Below are 15,272 nucleotides of genomic sequence, written 5' to 3'. Positions count from 1 at the left end.
CATGCAAGACCTATGCATGCAGCCGTGTATACCAGGATTGCTTCGACGCCTGCGTTAGAAGCAGCGCGTACATATTCAATGAAACTGTTATTGACTTTTGATCTATTTCTTTATTTTTGTAAAGAGCAGATGGTGTGAGTGCATTACCGGGAAGGTGAAAAGGCGTCATCAGTGTCTTGTGCAGTCGGCACGCCTAAACTGCCAAAATCTCTTCAGCTTCAATTCAAGTGTTTCTCGCTGCGATACTGTAAACTGTAGTCACGAAAAAGATAAGCTCAAAACCAACCTCCTAATGCATCTCCAAAGAATGCGTCTGATTAACAAGTTAACACTGCAACATTATGCCGATTTACAGCATATGCGGTGGAAATGAATACATTCCGCAAAGGTGAAAGGCTGGGCCTACAGTAACAAACTTTGTGGTAGCTCTGCAAAAAGTGTTGCCATGCGTATCAGTCACAACAAAACTGTTGTGTGTCCAACCTACTTGCTCGGAGGCAACCCTATCAAGTCTGTTCGGGCCGTTCCCATTCTGAGTCTAACATTCCGACCTTCTCTCGACTTTTCTGCATATGTCACTGGCGCTGTATCTAAGGGCCGTTGCATTCTTGGGTATGTGTCCCATGTCTGCCTTACCGGTGCCCCTGAGGTTTTCCGAGCACTCTGTCACTTCTATCATTCTATCATTCTGTCACGCCTTGAGTACTGCTCATCAGGGTAGTCCCTGTACCAAACTCACGTCGCTGACAAAAGTGAGCTTATTCAGCGCCGGGACAAGACACCCTCCACTTCCGTCTATTCGGTCGTCGCAAGCTCATGCCAGCCTACGAGGATTACTTCAAAGCCCTCAAGTGGCACACCCTGCAATACCATCGCACCATTGCACTAATCTGTCTATTCTGCAGAGTGTTTGACGGCTAAATGAAGAATAGCACTCATTTTTCTTCTTCAGTCCGTCTGAACAAGCGGTCAGCACAGCCTGAGCCCCATCATGCCTGTACGGCCGGACACCACAACTTCATGCTTACATTTGGCATACAGAGCTTTCTCCCCATTTCCCTGGCCATTTGGACTCCCATTCCTTGCGACTGCAATGAACTGGCGCTCCTACGTGGTGTGCGCTCGTCGACATTGTGCGTGTGTGTGCCGTGCTCTGCGATTGAGCAAGTGTGTGTGTGTGTGTACGCGGAGGGGTCTCCAGCATCCTGGAAATTGCTGCTCTAGATGGCTGGCTATCAGACGCTCTAGCGTACAGGCATCAGCCTTTCTTTAGCCTTGCGAGCTGTCTAGTTTGCCATGTTACCACGAAGATTATTATTATTATTATTATTATTATTATTATTATTATTATTATTATTATTATTATTATTATTATTATTATTATTATTATTATTATTATTATTATTATTATTATTATTGTTGTTGTTGTTGTTGGAATTATCACTCCGACCACATTGAATGTGTTGAAGCCAGCGTGACATGTAATTCAAAATATTTCTGGAGCTTCATGCGCTCTCACTCTTCGAAAGAGAGCGCCAAAGATGTTTGTCTTCTTGATGAAAACGGTGATGTTGTCTCGAACACTGCTGATCCCCTTGCAGAGCATTTCTTCTCTGTATATGGCGTAAAAGATGCTTCAAGTAACCTTCCTTCTCAGCTTGGCACGGTGTGTACGCTGTAAGTCAATGAAGACGTTGTTATCAAGTGTATGAAGCGCCTCAAACCTTCCCTTTTTTGGGGTACGGACGGTATTCCTCATGCAGTCACCCTTTCAGATGCTGTGTACGAAATTGTGCACAGCAAGATAATGCATCAACAGCAAAACCACTGATGAAGGTAACGATATTTAAAATGTATTGCATGCATCCTGAAACCATTAGTATTGGGGCTGTGCTACAATTTTGAATAACGCGCAGAATGTTTTAGCAAAATGAGCGGAAACGTAGATAGTTGCGTGTTCTTACTCGGCGTCAGTATGTTTTTCATGATTTCATGCACCAGGCATAATTTTCAATTGGCTGAATTAATGATTTTCAAGTTTTTAAAAACCCGAAAGAGTTTATGTACTCATATTTGATGTTCCCTTGTTGAGTTTTCGCATGGAGTCAACATTCTGTGAACTTGACAAAACTCAACAAACAATTGACAATTCTTAAGCTTTTCTGCAGCTTTACACTTTCTATGATTCTGAAGATGCAAGAAATGTGGTGTAAGCAAGTCTTCCATCAATGGGATAAAGTGGTGTCTGAAAGAGTTAAGATGCATGGAAGCGTACATGTACCCTGTTCTCACAAGAATATTCAATAGTTCCCTAAGGTCTAGTACATTTCCTAGCACTCGGAAGGTAGCATGCATATTGCCCGTGCACAAATCAGGTGCTAGAGGTACACTTATTAACTGCCAAAACTATTTGAATTGGTATTGCATTCCTTGCTTTCTCTTAGCGTTAAGAACATTTCAATAAATGAACAGCGTGACTTCGTGTGCCGACGACTTAAAGCTATTCGAGACTGTCGACAGTGTTCACCACTGCATCGACCTCCAAAAATAAATGTTTTCTATGCATCCAGAATAAATATTCAAGCATCACATTTGCCGTTCTGGCAACCACAGTTCAGCCGTCTCGAATACACCTAAACTCGCACCTCTAGACTCGAGACTTAATTTATCAGACCTTGTGTTCCTACATGAGGTGTTCCATGGAATCATACATTCCCAAAAGCTTCTTGATCATATGCAATTTTTCGTGCTGCTGCCATGTACCAGGGAGCATTCTGCACTCTCGGCCTGCACCTACTTAATTAAAGACTGTGTTATGTATGACTCGACTCCAGAAAACAGGTAATAAGAATTTTGGGTGGATTGAGATATTTCTGTGTTCATTTCGTGTTTTATTTATATGTCGATAATCATGTTGCATGATGAACTTCCTTTTACGCTTCCTCGTTTTTTCTCGTTATTTGCTTCTCTTTCTCGCATTGTTTTGTATACCACATTTGTGTTCTCTGTACATCTTGGCTCACATGTTGCTTTTTGAGTGCCCCAGTACGAAGGCTCTCTCATTGGTTTATGGGCACTATAATAAACATTGCTTGATTGAGTATTGTAGTATAATATAGTGTATTTAATTATGTATTAGTACATTATTTCAGTACAGTACCTTTTTGCAATATTGCTAAAATGTGATAATTAAAAAAGAAAGCATCAATTAAGAAAGTGCAATAAAATGCTATGTGCCTGATCACATGCACTGTGGTATTAATTTCTTCTAAAGTTTAATAGCTATTGGCTACCGTAGCCAGTGCTGTGCGATAAAATAACATGCCACGGTAATTACTGCATGCCTGGCAGAACAAATTGAATGTAGTTCTCATTCAAAATATCATAGTAGGATATATATATATATATATATATATATATATATATATATATATCACGGAAATGAGCGGCCCCCATGCATTTGAATAATTTCTTCAACAGTACGACTCGGCAAACCAACAGAAGAGAAAGGAGGTCTTGTTCTATTATCCCATGCAAACGACTCGGCAAACCCTCTTATTCTCAAGGTTGTATTTTCTGACGTTACGCCATTTCATTATAATCGAGAAAGACAGACTTGACATGTTGAAACCAGTTACACTAGAACATGGCCTTTGCAGAGTGGAAATTTTTCTAGCAATACACTCAATGCCACTCAATCTGAAGGCCTCCCGATGTGGTTTTGATGCTCCAAAACAACCTAGAAAAATAAATGAGGTCTTCCGTGGGCAAGATTAGGCAGAAAAAAGATGCGGGAGGAGAAAAGCTACGATTTACGTAATCTCTCGCTGTTCTAGATGTTTTTTGTGAACGCTGCAGGTGTTTCAATTCCTCTCGCTGATTTTCTCTGAACCCAATTTTTCACGTTTATTTCGTACACCAAGCATAATAATATTGACGCGCATACTTCTTTCTCTGCATCCGGTGACCATAATTTAACCGGCTAACAAATGTTAAACGTTAGAGCTCGGCTCAGCATGTGTCTGCACATATAGGAAGTTTCGCGAATGTGAACGATGGTTCTATCCGTTGTATCTTGTCGACGAACCTTGCATAATCTGATTTCACACGTGACACGAATGGCGTAGTAGTTTCTAGAAGGCGCGCGGGCACTGGCGACTACGCTGGAACTTTCGACGATTGACGTATGCAGATCAGATTGACCTGCAGATCAGATTTCCGACTATCACCGTCTTTGCTCGCCGCTTTCGTTGCGATTGAGCGTTACTTGTTTTTCTGTGCACAAGTTCGCCCAATAAAGTGTTAAATCAGTAAATCCCAGTTGTAACTCTGCATCGTTCTTCGCCGTCACAACGTGGCAGTATTTCTAGTACAGATTTTTCAATGATACTTTGCGCGTCTAATTCTTACATAGTTTGCTGTGCAAGAGTGACCAAAAATGAAATCGGTTGACATCTTCTGACATGAGATGAAATAAAAGGTGGTGGTGGTTTTTCAAGGCAATCTTGCCGACAGACGACGACGCGAGCGCAAGCGCTGATGTCGATATTTTCTGCGGTATTGTTCCGGCAGTCACAGGTAAAAAGAAACAATTGCTGCAGCCGTGCATTCATTAACCAAACCTGTTTCTTCTACCTGAAAGAGCATGCACATCGCTAGCATATTGTTTGAAGCTCAGTTTAGAGCAGGCTCTATTAGGCCGCACATTGACGGATGAAGACAAAATAGTCCAGCAACACCGAGCCGCAGCCGAGGAGCGAGCGTCTGCCCGCGTCATAGCTTGTGCCCAGTGGTTGCTTGCCTTTTTCCTCCTATCGACGCGTAGCGACGCGTTCGCTTGTCGGCGCGTGCCGAAGCTTACCAACGCATGCCTGTGGTTGGGCCTTTAGGGGCCCGTTGCTGGATTGAGCCTCAGCGTCCCTCGGCGTAACCTCGCGAACGCGCTCTTGCCACTCCTCGCGCGTTCGTCGTCGACTTCTTCAACAGCTGGCTGCGATGCCGCATATCATGCCAGCTATGCACACAACCGCACTTGGATATCGCATTAGGGAGTATCGTAATCGTGGGACATTTATTTTTTGTTCTTTGGCGTATTTCTTAGGGCTTACTGACGAAAATAGAGAACGGCTTTGGTGTCGTACATCAGTCAATATTTACGCAACCTTAAAATTGTGCATGGTTAGCGATTAGCGACATTTTCGAGACATTTGCGCGAGAGGGAAGCTCGGTTGCAGTGCACGCGTACTTGGGTAGTCGTCGTAGAGATGTTCTCAGATATTACATTTTAAGGCGAAGCCTTATAATATCTCATTCTATGGTATCCTTCAACTACTTTGTGGGCAGGAATTGTCACATTTATTATATCCGCGAACAGTTAGCCGCGAACCTTCCACTTTAATTAAGCAATAACAGCTGTTCTTTTCCCGTTATTCAGGATGTTGAAATAAAGTTTGGTGTTACCAGTGAAAAGTTCTCTGCCAGCTTATCAGCACAGGGAAATAACCACTGTTTAGGTGATCAACTTTGAAAAAATTGTGAAAAAAGTTGTGCTCTTGTTCTTGCTGATAGAAAAGAGGCTTGCATCTGAGTGTGTAAATATCGCCTGTAACAGACCTAGCAATTCTTTGTCGACAAACATTACGTGAACAAACCAAGTTAGTGCACTCGGAGCACTTGTCGTCGCCGTAAAAAAGCCTTCGATAAGCAGGACACTTGTACCCTCGTAAACCTCTACTTGAAGTAATGGAAAACACCAGTTAACAACGCTCACTGCATCTGGGATCATTGCCTTGGTTGCGCTGCGTGTTGCTCTGTTTCGCGCCTCTCAACAAAGATCAGTTCGGGTTTCAGTTTAAAGGGCAACTCCGGCAATTTTTCGGAGTCAGTGGATGTCGATGAAATTCGCTGGGTATGTTCCCCTGAACACTTTCGCCATGTCCTCAAAAAAAAAAGTAGGTTTGATAGTTGCACGCATTTTTTACTAATGAATTTAATTAATTACCTCGAACGCCCTACGTTACCTGCTCCTATGTTACAGGCCACATTATGCATGAGGTCAGGAGTGTTTTATGCTCAGCATGCCGGGATCACAGACGACAGCGACGAGAGCGTCGAGGAGTCGATGATCGTGAGCTAGCGCATAGCGCGAGAAGTTGCGTTCCCTGTAGACAGGCACAAGATAGACATGTAGCGCATGGCCGCTCGCTCTCATTGTGGCGGGTCGAATGCGAACGACCATCTATAGCTATTGAATTCGTCAGAGTCATAACAGTCAATATTTGACTGATCCGAAGAACTGATGCGGCTGACATTGTCACCCAAATGTCCGGCGCGGTCGCGAATCAGCTGAGCTGGTGCTCGTCTCTGGTTTCGTTCGCATAGCGGGCGATACCGGCATGCCTTGCGTGCCTTCCTCCCTTGGGGACACTCCAGACGTCACATGATCAGATTCGCTAGGCTGCTTGGTCAGGTTCCTGTTGTGTTCTCGCGCTTTCTTTTGCATATTTAAAATTATTTTCGAATTCGCGGTACCATTCTATACTATCAGACATGTGACACGAGGGGTCTCGGTAACTACTTTCGTGAGGAGGCCAACCGAATACGAAATACAATACGCCTCTGTACCGGTTTGATACCGGGCCCGTAGGATATTGCTGTAGAACCACGACAAGACTCACTTACAAACAATGGGGTGCAACCCATACATGAGTAACTTTATGCGAAATACATTGTATAAGCAAAGCTAGCTAGACCTGCGGCCTCAAATGAGAATATACAACACATTTCTAAATGCACTGTACTCTCAGTCAGGAAGATCCATACGCTGTACAGGACATTATCAAATGAGCTGCTGTCTTAGAATACGGCACACAAAAAAAAGTTTCCTGCACAATTTGTCTACATTACCATCCCCATGCTTAGCAGCTCATCTGGTAACCTCTGACATATAAGTGCAGGCGTTTTGTGCCAGAAATGCGTTTGCTGGCCAGTAATGCGGCGAACATTTGTCTTTGATCATAGTGTCCATACTTTGTGAGTTTGCACACGTTATTTCTACGCTTAACTTCCCATTGTAAAATTTTGAAAAGAAGGATCGAATTGAAATAAAAGGATATTTCTACACAGTAGTACTGATGAAACTTTAGAGAATACACTTATGTTTTATTACAAGATGTGTTCTAAACTTCATGGGCATCATTGTAATCTGATTTTATGTATTTGTCAGTATGTTTCTCAAATTATTATTCAGTTTGCCTTGTGACTGATCAATAAAGATTTTCACCTTTTAAGAGAGAAAATGTTTCATTTGAGTAACTCCGCGCCTATAGATTACATCCCATTCACCAAGCATAAGTGTAGAAGCTCCTTATGAAGGAATAAAACGTTCCCCACATCTAAGCAATTCGAATCCCTTCAAACGTGACCGTGGATCTACATCGTGCTTTCAGACTATTGAAAAGAGTACTAGCACTCTGTTTGGGGAGTAGAAACACTCGGCTTGCAGGAGTAGAAGTACTCCGTTTGGAGGAGTAGGAGTACTCGGTCTGGGGGAGTATTATTACCCCTGTGGGGAGAGTATGAGCACTCTGCGGAAGAATACTAGCACTCCCTGTGGGGAAAGTATTAGCACACTGCGGAAGAGTACTAGCACTCCCTGTGGGTAAAGTGTTAGCACACTGCGGAAGAGTACTAGCACTCCTTTGCGGTGGAGTAACAAAACTCTGTCGGGAGGAGTTGACCTACTCTCTCTCAAAGAGGGTCGATCTACTCTCGAAAAGAGAGTGAAATATGGGACAAGCAATTACTCCCTCTAAGAGAGTTCCCGGAATTTTCTTTCTTTTTTGAGTGTAGCTTCAGGAAAGCATGCGGGCATGGGTGAATACGCTGGAACTTTCGACGATTGACGTATGAAAGCAGACGCGCTTGACCCGAAGATCAGATTTTCGAAGATCGCCGACTTTGCTTGCCGCTTTCGTTGCGATTGAGCGTTACTTGTTTTGCTGGGCACAAGTTCACCCAATAAAGTGTTAACTTATTAAATACCAGTTGTGACTTCGCCGTCATTACAAAGTGACAGTATTTCTAATGCAGATTTTCAATGATAATTTGCACGAGTATTTATGAGACTGTTGGCTGTGCAAGAGTTACCAAAAATGAAATCGTTCGACAGCTTCTGATACGAGATGACATGGTCGTGCTGGTTTTTGCAAAGCGATCTTGTCGACAGATGACGGCGCGAATGCAAGCGCTGATGTCGATATTTCGTGCGGTATTGTTACGTCAGTCAAAGGTAAAAAGAAACCGTTGCTCGTGACGTGCATTCACATAATCAAACCTGTTTCTTATACCTGAAAGAGCATGCACATCACTAGCATATTGTTTGAAGCTCAGTTTAGAGCAGGCTCTATTAGGCCGCACATTGACGGATGAAGACAAAATAGTCCAGCAACACTGAGCCGCAGCCGAGGAGCGAGCGTCTGCCCGCGTCATAGCTTGTGCCCAGTGGTTGCTTGCCTTTTTTCTCCTATCGACGCGTAGCGACGCGTTCGCTTGTCGGCGCGTGCCGAAGCTTACCGACGCATGCCTGTGGTTGGGCCTTTAGGTGCCCGTTGCTGGATTGAGCCTCAGCGTCCCTCGGCGTAACCTCGCGAACCCGCTCTTGCCACTCCTCGTTCGTTCGCCGTCGACTTCTTCAACAGCTGGCTGCGATACCGCATATCATGCCAGCTATGCACACAACTGCACTTGAATATCGCATTAGGGAGTATCGTAATCGTGGGACATTTATTGTTTGTTCTTTTCCTTATTTCTTAGGGCTTACTGACGAAAATAGAGAACGGCTTTGGTGTCGTACATGAGTCAATACTTACGCAACCTTAAAATTGTGCATGGTTAGCGATTAGCGACATTTTCGAGACATTTGCGCGAGAGGGAAGCTCGGTTGCAGTGCACACGTACTTGGGTAGTCGTCGTAGAGAGGTTCTCAAATATTACATTTTAAGGCGAAGCCTTATAATATCTCATTCGATGGTATCCTTCAACGTCTTTCTGGCCCGGAATCGTCATATTTACTATATCCGCGAACAGTTAGCCGCGAACCTTCTACTTTAATTAAGCAATAACAGCTGTTCTTTTCCCGTTATTCAGGACCTTGAAATAAAGTTTGGTGGTACCAGTGAAAAGTTCTCTGCGAGCTTATCAGCCCAGGGAAATAAGCACTGTTTAGGTGATCAACTTTGAAAAAAATTGCTGAAAGAAGTTGTGCTATTGTTCTTGCTGATAGAAAAGAGGCCTACATCTGAGTGTGTAAATATCGCCTGCGATAGACCTCGCAATTCTTTCGCAACAAATTTTACTTGAACAAACCAAGTTAGTGCACTCGGAGCACTTGTGATCGCCGTAAACAAGCCTTCCAAAAGCAGGACACTTGTACCCTCGTAAACCTCTACTTGAAGTAATGGAACACACCAGTTAACAAAGCTCATTGCATCTGTGATCATTGCCTTGGTTGCGCTGCATGTTGCTCTGTTTCGCGCCTCTCGACAAAGATCAGTTCGGGTTTCAGTTTAAAGGGCAACTCCGGCAATTTTTCGGAGTCAGTGGATGTCGATGAAATTCGCTGGGTACCTTCCTCTGAACTCTTTCGCCATGTCCTAAAAAAAAAAGTAGGTTTGAGAGTTGCACGCATTTTTTACAAATGAATTTAATTAACTACCTCGAACGCCCTACCTTACCTGCTCCTCTGTTACAGGCCACATTATGCATGACGTCAGGAGTGTTTCATGCTGAGCATGCCGGGATCACAGACGACAGCGACGAGAGCGTCGAGGAGTCGACCATCGTGAGCTAGCGCATAGCGCGAGAAGTTGCTGTTGCGAGAAGTTGCGTTCCCTGTAGACGGGCACGAGATAGATATGTTTCGCATCGGCGCTCGCTCTCGTTGTGGCGGGACGAATGCGAACGACCATCTGTGGATATTGAATTCGTCAGAGTCATAACTGGCAATATTTGACAGATCCTAAGAACTGATGCAGCTGACGTTGCCACCCGTAGGTGCGGCGCGGTCGCGAATCAGCTGAGCGGGTGCTCTTCTCTGGTTTCGTTCGCATAGCGGGTGATACCGGCATGCCTTGCGTGCCTTCCTCCCTTGGGGACAAACGAAGGCGCGAGTGCAAGCGCTGATGTCGATATTTCGTGCGGTATTGTTACGTCAGTCAAAGGTAAAATGAAACCGTTGCTGCAGGCGTGCATTCATATAATCAAACCTGTTTCTTATACCTAAAAGAGGATGTACATCACTAACACATTGTTTGAAGCGATTGCTGCTCTCCTCCTCTGCTGCAGGAAGGAAGGAAGGAAGGAAGGAAATCAACTTTCTTCGAAGTCCTGCAGGCCACGAGAGCTTTGGGCTCTCATGGAGTGGGCGTCTCCCACGACGGAACCGGGAGGCTGAGTTTCCCGGCGGCGTAGTGGACCTGCTAGGCAGCCCCAAGTTGGGGAGCTAGCTCTTTTCTCCGGAAGCTGAAGGAACCCGTCATAGCTGAAGGAACCCTTCGCGTATTTCCGCATCAGGGAAGTACTATAGCAGTCATGTCTACTTGTAGACAAGAGCGTAGGCCCGAAACGAAGGATAAAAATTATGGGGTTTTACGTGCCAAAACCACTTTCTGATTATGAGGCACGCCGTAGTGGGGGACTCCGGAAATTTCGACCACCTGGGGTTCTTTAACGTGCACCTAAATCTAAATACACGGGTGTTTTCGCATTTCGCCCCCATCGAAATGCGGCCGCCGTGGCCGGGATTCGATCCCGCGACCTCGTGCTCAGCAGCCTAACACCATAGCCACTGAGCAACCACGGCGGGTGAAACGAAGGATATTTGTCACTTGCAATATTAAAGTGAAGATGTCTAACATTCAAACCTGCATGGTTTAAATAAAATTGCTGTGATTAGTGTAGCATGTAACTACATAAAACTGCCATTCAGAGAACAGCCAAAGTCGCAGGAGCTGCAGAAAAAAAAACACAAAAGGCGAAGCATATGTTCTCAAATGACTTTGGCGGGAAAACAGATGTTGGGCAGATAAACAGGGCATGATGATGCCGAAAGAAATGCCGTAACGCAGAATTTGAGCAACAACTCGGCATTTAGTTGTTAGAGCTAATCATTCGAGGATTTCTAAGAATACAGTGCCCAAAGGAAAAAACATACATCGTATTACCATTACCAAGCTCTTTCATAAGGCAACGAGTCTTCACGTAATCTTGTGTGTCCGTGCGTGTGCGCGATAACCTAAACATTTTTTTTTCTTCCCTGACTGCCTGCCTCTCCTTGTGTTTGCAAAATTCACCGTCTCCCCTGTCACCGGGCACACACCGACGTCGCAATCAACCAGATTCACTTGCTTTCCCCCTTCTTCGTTCTTTTCAAGCGGATCTCCTAAAGCCCGGATCGCACTGGCTGCGCAGCGAGCACCCAGCAAACCGTCATTCAATCGTGGACGCCAGCTGCCCATGGCCAGGCTCTTTCTGGGAAGCGGAATGCGGGCTAGCGTCCCCCCGAGAGTTCGAGACTCTTGGGAAAGAGTGCACGTGCCACCGACCACCAAAGAACTCGAGCTCTGGAACCCGGTCCAGGGAAAGGGCATCTGGGGCCAGGTATAGTACGTTGGGGAGCGGGGAATCAATGAATGGGCAGTGGTGGAGTTTTTTTTTTTTTTTTTTTAACCACGCACCTGCCTCTGAACCGAGAACCACGTGGTCCACTTCGCCGTTTCCGTGTGTGACGGGCCACACCCCGCTTTTTCCCAGCAACTGCTGCCGCCTCGATTTCTTTTTATTTATCGTCTCTTATTATTTTTTTGAAATCTTTATGCCATTCATTGTAGCAGAAGAAAGAACTGAGTGCTGGTTGACGGTAAAAAGAATATCGAAGGGGACCCACGACGTGACCTGCGATGCTGTTTATTATTTATTTTTCCCTCTTTTCTTTATTTATGTTGGACGAGCTATAATAATAATATAGAAAATTGCGGCACACTCGACGACGTTTAGCATGGACAGGGGACCACGGACACACCTCGACACGTGTTTCATTCTTTTTTCGTGTCTAGAGAACGACAGCTGTGCAACGCGGCTGTACGGGTGAGGGCTCACTGTAAGTGCACCTCCAGTTGGTCTGCTCGGCTCCTTAATACATGCTAGACGCTTACTTGTCCCCGTTGTCATATCTTTAAGGTGAGCGTGTCACGCCGCGTGTGTGTCGATATGCCGAAATTCCTTATTGACGAGGGCTCATTTCGACGCATGTACAGCGCTCAGGAATTCTGACGAGTCTCTCGAAGCGCGTGGCTGACGACAACCTCTGCGGCAGTCGTGCGCTCGGGACCCGGTGCTTAATATTTGGAAGAGTCCAGATATATCTGGAAGAGTCCAGCGCCTACCGGTTGGCGCTGGACTCTTCGAGGTGATGCATTGTGGTTTTGACGAGAGGGAGAGATTTTTTTTCGTTACGCATTGTGAAGTCACCGGAACCCCGAGCGATCACCCACGCAGAGCGTAACCGCGGCGTAAGAAGCACTATAGCTGGCCGCGTTGCGGTCCTCTTTGAATAGCTGTGCACTAACCCTCATCATTTATTTCAATATTAGTGATACTGATTATCTCTACCGTACTCGCAGTGCTCGCAGCATATCTTACTGTGATGCTTATTGCTGTTCTGTGACTGAAATCTCGACACTGCAATGATGGGCTCAAAATTTCAATGGGGGCCAAGTGCGAAAACACCCACGTACTTGTTAGATTCAAGTGCACTTTAAAGAGACCCAGGTGGTCCAAATTTCCGGAGTCCCCCAGTACGGCGTGCCTCATAATCAGATCGTGGATTTCGCACGTAAAACCCTATAATTTATATTTTTCCAATGATGGCCTCCTCCGCAGAGGCTCGTTTACATTCTGGGTGTGAGGTGCACCCCTCCACCGTTGTCATGCGTGCTATTCAGCACGCGTTTACAATTTCGACACTTTGTAACAAAATAATCTGGCCAGGGTGGAGAGCGGTCGCCACGCAACTTTTTGTGACAGACAATAATTTTCCACGCGTGCGCACTCTTGCGTTCCCGAGCCCACGTGCTTTCCTAGAATAAGTAGAAAGTGGCCACTTCGTTCCTATGACAGGTACGCGGCTTCTATTATTCTGCATAGGCGCCTATAATTGCCTCGCGTTTTCTAATGCGTCCATTCGGGCGAATAGCAATGGCAGCGGTCCTTTTTTTCTATTTTTCTTTGTTTCCCAGCTCCAATATTACAAAACGTGTGTTGTCATTAGCTTTTTCTGACGCATCCCTCGTACTTATTGCGTAAAAATTTCGCGCTTAATCTGCCGGTCATCTGCAATCCGTATAACAAGGCTTTTTTTTTTTTTTTTTTTTTTTTTTTTTTTTTTTTTTACACAGCCCCTTAAGACGTGATGCTCCCACGTGCAACTCGGCACAGTGCTATAGCACCGTCATGCCGGCCATATGTCAGGCCAGCATTGTCTTAGAAGTGGGTGCCCAAGACATGGATTACTGTCCCTGACGCATGTCCTTCAAAAATACATACCAGGGCATTGCAACTTATCTTTCTTCTCATTTGCAGTCTGTTGATATGCATAGTTATATCATCTTTTTTCCTCTTATAAATATGATACTTGTGAGCCAGCGCATGTCTCGCGAATTTCTTCTATGTTGTCCTCGTTTCTGATGAGCGCTACACGAACGACAAAGTGAGCGTGACGTAAGAGGAAACATCGGCATATTTATTTATTTTTTATGTATCGCGCATGGTGCTCTGACATTTGGTCAACACGAATAACCCGATGCCGCATTCCGTTTCTTCACTCGCCCTAATGCAGCTGCCTGAATTATCCATTGGGGACACTTCCCAAGCAGCGTGGTGTCCAAGGCTTCCGCCAGGGGGCTAAGAGCGGTATACAGGGCGAAGCTTTCACCTGCGTATACGCATGCCTACATTTCCATGCGATGCAGTCTTAGCGCCTTCTCATATATATATATATATATATATATATATATATATATATATATATATATATATATATATATATATATATATATATATATATATATATATATATATATATATATGTATAGGTGTGTGTGCGTGCGTGCGTGCGCGCGCGCGTGCGTGTGTGTGTGTGTGCGTGTGTGTGTGCGTGTGTGTGTGTGTGCGTGTGTGTGTGTGTGTGTCTGACGGCATTCCAACGATACCTAAAAACCTAGCGCGGAATTAGTACGTGGAATTGTTTTTACACGCTGGTGCTCGAGCGTTCTGACATCACGGTGAACAGACAGCCGTGCCCTCCCATCGAAGCCCATCACCTGCCTCGTCCGCGTACACAAAGGGAGCGACGTGCGCGAGCCACCCCCTCGACCTTTTCCTTTAGCGCAGGTCAACGAGGCGAGACGCGAGCGGTCGCAGCGCCAGTCGAAGTACACGTTATACTCCTCCACCATGTTAAGTGTACTCGCAGCTCCATTGACTGACTCGAACGCCAGGGCGTTCCGCTTCTTTAGGAAAGAAGGAAGAAAGAACGCGCGCAGAAAACAGGTGCACGAGGCGGCCCGCGAGGTGCGTACTGCGAAAGACGGATTTAACGAAAAAACCCCGCAAACAACGAAAAAAAGTAAAGAGGGTGTTTGACGAAGCGGCGAGGCGAGATGGAAGGTTGCCAACTGGCGGCATGCGGCGGGCACGAACTCGCGCTCGCCGCGCATCTCAAACGCGCTCTCTCGCTTCGCCCCCAAGGTGGTGGTGGTACAGTGGTGGTGCGCTGTTTGAACAGCTGCGCACGTCGTTCCTAGCCAGCGCACGCTGGACGCCGCCGCGCCCAGCGGTCTTGAGGCGGCGGCACCGCCTGCATAGCTGCGCCAGGCGCGCAGATTGCGATATTGCCTCGTCGTCGGCTCCGCCGCAAAAGACGCCCGTTTTTGTGTGTGTGTGTGTCTGTGTCTGTTTGTGTGCTCATACCCCCCCCCCCCTCCCGTCGAGATATATTGGCCTTATATTGCTGGCCGGATGGCGGAGAACTCCGCTCGCAAATAAGGGAACGTGCGCGCTTGCTCGCGCTGCGACAAATTGCTCTCTCGGACACACACAGACCCCCGGTGCTCGGTGGCGGAGGTGACAACAGGAATGGCTTATGAGGCGGCGTAAGTACCCTAAAAAATTTGCGGTCACCGCCTTTGTACTCAAGCTGCTGCAGCAACTTCTTC

This window comes from Dermacentor andersoni, chromosome 9 (genome assembly GCF_023375885.2).
Source record: "Dermacentor andersoni chromosome 9, qqDerAnde1_hic_scaffold, whole genome shotgun sequence".
Lineage (NCBI taxonomy): Eukaryota > Metazoa > Arthropoda > Arachnida > Ixodida > Ixodidae > Dermacentor > Dermacentor andersoni.
Note: the sequence above shows the minus strand (reverse complement) of the source record.